This window comes from Condylura cristata, unplaced genomic scaffold (genome assembly GCF_000260355.1).
Source record: "Condylura cristata isolate star-nosed mole 26May11 unplaced genomic scaffold, ConCri1.0 scaffold00008, whole genome shotgun sequence".
In the NCBI taxonomy this organism is placed as follows: domain Eukaryota; kingdom Metazoa; phylum Chordata; class Mammalia; order Eulipotyphla; family Talpidae; genus Condylura; species Condylura cristata.
Window position 1 is genome coordinate 127,895 of NW_004567109.1, and position 6,511 is coordinate 134,405.

Genomic DNA, 6,511 nt, shown 5'->3' on the forward strand with positions numbered 1-6,511 from the left:
GGCCCCCCAGGCCCCACCCTCGGAAGGAGGTTGCCTAGCTGCTATTTACTGTTTATTGACTCAAACCTCAGCAGTTTCAGCCTAAGGCTTCAGCTGCGGCAGCTCCGGGTCTGGGTTCCCCAAGCTACCCTGGAGCGCGGAGAAAGCTGTGGGGGGGCTGGCGGCCTGAGTCCCCTGGCAGGGAGCAGAACAGCCCAGGCTGTGCTCAGTCTGCAGGAGTTTGGCTTGGGGGGCCGCAGATAGGGACAAGCAGACGAGCAGAACTTGGCTATTTCCAGAGCGCAGCAGGCCCGGGGTGTGGGGGGGGGCCTGGGGGTTCCATCAAAGGGCACCCACACATAAAGCCAGTGAAGGCGCAGTTCTCTGTCCCCCTCCCCCACTCGTGGGGGCAGCCGCAGTGGGGCAGGAGGAGGCTGCTAGCAGGGTGCCAGGGTGTCCCCGACTGGCAACTTGAGCCTTTCCTTCAAGTGCCAAGTGGCCCCGACAGAGCAGCCGTGTGAAAAGCCGCTCTGGGCGGCGAGACCGCGCAGCGGGAGGAAGCGGGAGCCGGGCTCTGGCCTCTGAAGCTGGACGGAGCTGCCCCTCGCCCGCCCTGGGGCAGGGTCAGCCGCGAGGAGCCCCACCCGGCCTCGGTGGCTGGGACACCTCTGGGCACCCACGGAGAGGTGGGGCCTGGGTCCCTCCCCGGCACGGGGCACTGGGAGCAGGCTGGGATTTCCCAGCTGACGTAGCTCCCCACAAGTCCTCCCCTGCCCGACCCTCGACCCCCAACCCTCGACCCTCAACCCTGACCCTCAACCCTGACCCTCAACTCTCCAGCCTCGGAGGCTCTGAGCCCCTAAGCTGAGCTGTTCTCAATCAGGGGCTCGCAGTAGCCTCTTGCCTCCCAGCACCCCCCCCTTCCTGGCTGCTCCAGGAGAGGCCCGGAAAGAGCTTTCTCTTTCACTGTTACTCCCCAAGGCCTCAGAGCACAAGAGAAGGTCTCTGAGCCCATGAAGCCACCAGCACCCGGAAAGGCCCGGGGTGCCTCACCAGCCACCCCCTTCCTGGCTTCCTCGGCTTCCTGTGGTCACAGAAACAAACCAGAAACTCAAACAGTGACTTCAAACAGACTGATGTCCGCTAGGGCTGGGGAGGCCGGAAGCTCGAAATAAGTCACCCGGGCAAACTCAAAGCCCTTCCCGGCCCTGGGGCGCTGGGGCTCCTGCCCGGCCCCGCCTCCGGCCGCTGCCCGCCAACCCGAGCTCTGGGTGTCTGGTCTCCTGCTGCCGCCTCCGAGGACCCGTCACACGGGGAGCCAGGATCATCTCCACCTCGGCCTGCCCTGTCCACACAGCCCCGGCCACGGCAGGCCCACCGGCCACAGCAGGCCGCGTGTCCACGGGGCCTGAGTCCACAGAGCCAAGACCCCACTGGCGCCCCCGGCTCGCTCTGCGCCTGCACACTCCAGACCTCAGACACACTGGCTGGGCCCCGCCAGCCTCCTGCTGCAGCCTGAGCAGGGCGTCAGCGGCCCCTCGGCTCTGGGACTTGGGCAGCCGGGTGGCACTGCCAGCTCGGGGGGGCGGCCGGTGGCGAGGGGCAGCGCGGTGGGGGTGGCTGGAGAAGGGCCCTTGGCGCCCCTGGCGGGCGGTTCCGGGCAGTGACCTCAAAGGCGCTCGGTCTCCCGGGGGCCCTGGGGCGGGCAGTGTCCTCGGGCAAATTCACTCTCTGCTGAAATTAGCCCTCAAGTCCCCGATGGGGGCACGGCCGCGTCGGCACCTGTTGGCCAGATTTGCTCTAAGGCCTCAAAGCTGAGACGTCAGCGAGGCCTGGGGGGACAACCCGCCTGGGCCCCCAGCCCTCGGCCTGGGCTCGTGAGCGGGCATTGGGCAGTCGGGGGCTGCGGTGTGGACACGGCTCTGGTCCAGCATCCGGGGGCCTCATGCTTCTCTCCCCAAAACCAGGCAAAATGTGGGGCTCTAGGAGAGTCCCTTCTGGACGGCGGGGCTTCTGGGAGCAGCCCCAAGTCCCGGGTCCTTGCTGACCACGCCGGAAGGCGTCCAGGCTGGGTTGCCAATGATCTCTGAGCATTGCTGAGTCCCCACTTGGGCCTGGCTGAGCTTCGGGGCTCAGGGCCCGCGCGAGTGCCGGCATCCGGAGCGTCTCCTCGAGCACGGGAGTCAGGTCTGTGAGGGGCTCGCGGAGGCAGACACGAGTTAAATGCCCGCTCTTGGGCGCGGGAGCCGAGGCCGAGAGGCCACAGGCGGGGGTGCCCGCACCCTGGCCCCGCGTGCAGGCGCCCTCTGGGCTTCTCGCGGTCTTACGGGAGGGTGGCGGAGGCTGGAGGGAGCACGGGGCCTCGGGACTGGCACGGCTGCCCAGGGAGGGCACGCAGGCCTGGGCCCTCGCCAGCCATCCCCACGACGGGCCTTCTGATGTCAGAGTGGGTGCATGTCCCGCCCTGCTCAGAGGCCACTGGCCGCCGAGGCAGCAGGACGGCCACCACCCGGAGCCACGCGGGATTGGAGAGCTCCCTGCGCTCAGCAGCGCCCAGGAGGCCACGGCTCTCAGAGGCAAGAGAGGACAGGGGTGTCCACACTGAGTGGACGAGAGACGGGCTTCTCAGGCCGGGTTCCCTGCCTGTGCGAGGCAGGAGGCACCCCTGTGACGCCCGGCTCCGCCTCCCGACTCGGCGTCACTGTGTCTGCTTCTGCCGGGAGAGACTTGCTGTGCACTGGCTGTCGGGCCGGAGCCGGAGCCGCGCAGGCGCTGGGGCAGCTCTTCCATCAGGCGTCGTCCTGCCAGCCGCCCACCCGGCCCAGCACCCAGCACACCGGCCCGCGTCGGCGCCCACCACCGTCTGCCCCACGGTACAATGGGCGCCGCGCTGGGGGCTCGGCCTGCCCCAGAGCTTGCCCAAAACGGCGGCCACGTCGGAGTTGGAGCCCGCGGTCCCACCCCACCCCTCACCCCAGCAGGGCCCCGGTGCCCTTTCCTCAGGGTGGGGGAGGACAGAGCAGCCCTGGCCTTTCTCCAGCCTCCCCCCGCCTTGCTGGTCGACCAGCGCAGGCCACGCCCACCTGTGGCCTCCCCAGAGGCAGCTCCCTGCCCAGGGCACAGCAGGCGGCCAGGCGTGAAGCCCACAGTTCCCCATGCCCACTGCGCCTCCCTCGCTGGTCCCGACATGGACAGGCCTGCTCAGTCCAAGGCATGGCCTCTGCCAGACTCCCTGTTGGCGGGGAAGGTAAGCTCATGGCCTCGCCAGCCAGTGTGCACAGGGGACGTTCTAGAAGTCTGGGGGCGTACGGGGGGGGAGGGGCGGGCGCAGGACCCAGCAACGCCCCCAGCACACGCAGCACAGTCGGGCCTGCGCTCGGCCTTCTGCTCTGCTGACTGTTCTGCATGTGTGTGACATTGTTAAAGGTGACTTAAAACGACATGACAAAGACACAGTACTCAAAACCACATGGTATTAGAATAATACCAGACAGAAGCCAATGAAACCTGCAAAGATTCAAAATGGGTCGGAGACGTGGGGGTGTTAAACTGAAACTGTTAAGGGGAGGACGTCCTACAGGAACTCTGCAGAGTCTTGTGGACTCCATCCCTACTCCAGGGAATGGAAACTACAACTCCCAGCAGCACCAGGGAGAGGACTGCCAGGACCCAGGGGCGGAGCTAGCAGGAATTCTGGGACTTTGGGGGATAAGTAGGGCGCCATTTTCTACAGCGCTCTCACAGTGGGGCATCAGCTCTTGGGACTGTGTGACTTGGGGCTTTCAGTTAGTTTGTTCCCAGAGCTCCAGGTCAGCCTAGCAGGTGAGATACTCCAGTTACCTTGCATCCGCTCTCTTTCCCTGGGTTGTTCCTTTTCTTTCCCCTTTTGTAAATAAACCCGTTATTGAACCTTCTGTGTGTGTCTGCAGCACAACTGAATGTTAGGCGCGCGGGTGAGGCCCACAGACAGGCGGCCCAGTTCACTCTGGGGTGCCCTGTAACAAAACCATAAAGCACATGGCAGAAAATGTCCATGACACGCTGCACGGCACTGTCCTCAGATGCCTGGGGCCTTGACCCCCCGGGGCAGGGACACAAGCAAAAGTAAGCAGAGGGGACACATCAAGCTTACAGGCGTCTACAACAGAGAAATCACCACAAGGACAGAAAGGCCGCTCATCGGCTCGGAGAAGATGCTCGCACGTAGGACACTGACAAGGGGTTAATATCCGAAATATGTGCGAACCCTGCCGCTCGGCTGAGACGGAGCAAACAGCCTAATCAAAAAGTGGCAGAAGATCCAGTGAGAGAGACGCTTCTCCAAGAAGGCGCTCGACGGCCGGCAGGCACATGAAAACACATTCAGCGTCACACAGTCGGGAGCTGTAAATCAAAGCCAGTGACAGCACCTCACACCTTTGGAAATGGCCAGTAGCAGCAAGACTCGAGACAGCAGGTGTTGGCAAAGCGTGAAGAAAGGAATTTGAATGCACTGTTGGTGGGAGTAATGCCACCTGGCACCGCCTCTCTGGAAACAGTCTGAGTGTGCTCAAAAGATTAAAAGCTGGGACTCCCACGGGACCCAGCCACGCGCGCTGCTGTGTGTACAGCGGCAGTGAAGATGCTCGCCCCAAACACACCTGCACCTCTGTCACGGCATGGCAGCCTTCACGAGAGCGTGCGACGGAAACGCCCAGCGCCCCAGCGGCTGGCGGCAAGCGGCTGGCAAGGGGGATACGGAGAGGGCTCGGTGGAACTGTGCGCAACTGTTTAAGGGCGGAGTCCGCGCTGTGCAGCGACAGGGGAGGACCGGAGTTGTGCAAGGAAAACCAAGCCAGGAAGTAGAAGGCGACTTGCATGGCGTCATCCGGTTGTGGAGTGCATACTCAGAAAGCAAATTAATTTACAAAGCTGACCAAAAGCAACTTTTATACTCTGACGGCAAAACAGGGAGCTGCGCAGGATGAGGTGGGGATCGTGGGTGGGGGCGCACGGGGCTGGCGCGTGGGTGCTTGACGCCGGGACGTGCGCACGATGTTGACAGGTGAGCTCTGCTCCCGAGACCTTCCGTTATTTTTTTAAATTAAAGCTTGATCAACAGGAGTCATCCTATTAACACAATGAAAGCCAGCACCAGATAACCGTTTAAATAAATTCATAGAACATTTGGCAACCTTCGGTTCCAGTCAGCGTTAAAGCTCGCCAGCTCTGACGTGGCTGTTTCTGCCCCGGGGGGTACAGACGACGACACCCACTAACGTGGACTCCGTGTTAAGTCCGCTGCTAACTACTGCCCACGACGGCACAGGGAAGGCTGGTCACTCTCGTCTGTATTTGCCGTTCGTCGGTCCCCTCACCCTGTAATGGGTCACAGATGACAATAAAAAGGTCAGGAGGAACGGGGACCCGCTGTCTCTGCTCGCAGGTTCAGCAGCTGCCCTCGCCGACAGAAAACAGCCGGGGCACACACGACTTGCCTCCAGTTTTAGAAACTAGAAACGGAAAATTGAAAATTTAATTGAAATTTTTCATTTCTAACGGGCTCAGAAGTGTAAAAACCAGCTCAGCGGGTACGCATGCCACACGGGCGGTCTCGCACCTGATGCCGCCCGCGGTGTGGCACTGATGCCGCGACTTCCGAGAGCAGGGGGGCGGGGGGCTGCAGCGGGGAGGAGGCCTCTCTGCTACGCCCAGGCAGCACGCTCTCAATCTAGACAGCCAGTTCCATCACAATCGAGATCCCAGCACGTGTTTGCGTGAGATTTGTTGAGCAGCACGTGAGCTTTCTACGCACAGGGCCTCGGGAACTCAGGGAAGGCGGCGCACAGAAACACTGCCAGGCTTTCCGCGCGGACTCGCTTGGTCGGGCCCTGAACCGCTCGGCCCAGCGGCGCCCGCACACGGCGGCGAAGGCGTCCACCAGGTGCCCGGTGCGGAGGAGACAAAACATCTTTGCCAAACCGCTCCGAGGCCGCCACGATGCACGAGCGAAGCCTGCGCCTTGATTCTGCTTCTTACCTCAAACTAGATCTGAATTTCTGGAGAAACCTCAGCGCACAGCCTAGCGCTTCAAGGCTTCGAGGGGAAACAATCGCGGGAGTACTTCGTGGCGCGAGTCAGAGGCACTTTCTGGGACAAAGAGCACAGTCACCATGACAGTGAGAAAGAGCAGGCTCCGCTCTACTGGCCGCTCGCGGGAGAAGGCGCCGTCAGGTACGCGGTGAGATGCAGCGCGCGGCGCGAAGCCCTCGCATTCCCGAGTAAGGCAGGGGACGGTGACCCAGGAACCGTCTTCCGAGCCTCACGCCGCAGAGGGGGTGGGCGGTGACCCGAGCCTCGGCCAGCGGCCGGCCGGCCGGGAGGACAGGACGGCCGGGCAGTGCGGGAGGACAGGACGGCCGGGCAGGACGACAGGACGGCCGGGCAGGACGACAGGACGGCCGGGCAGGACGACAGGACGGCCGGCCAGTGCGGGAGGACAGGACGGCCGGGCAGGACGACAGGACGGCCGGGCAGGAGGACAGGACGGCCG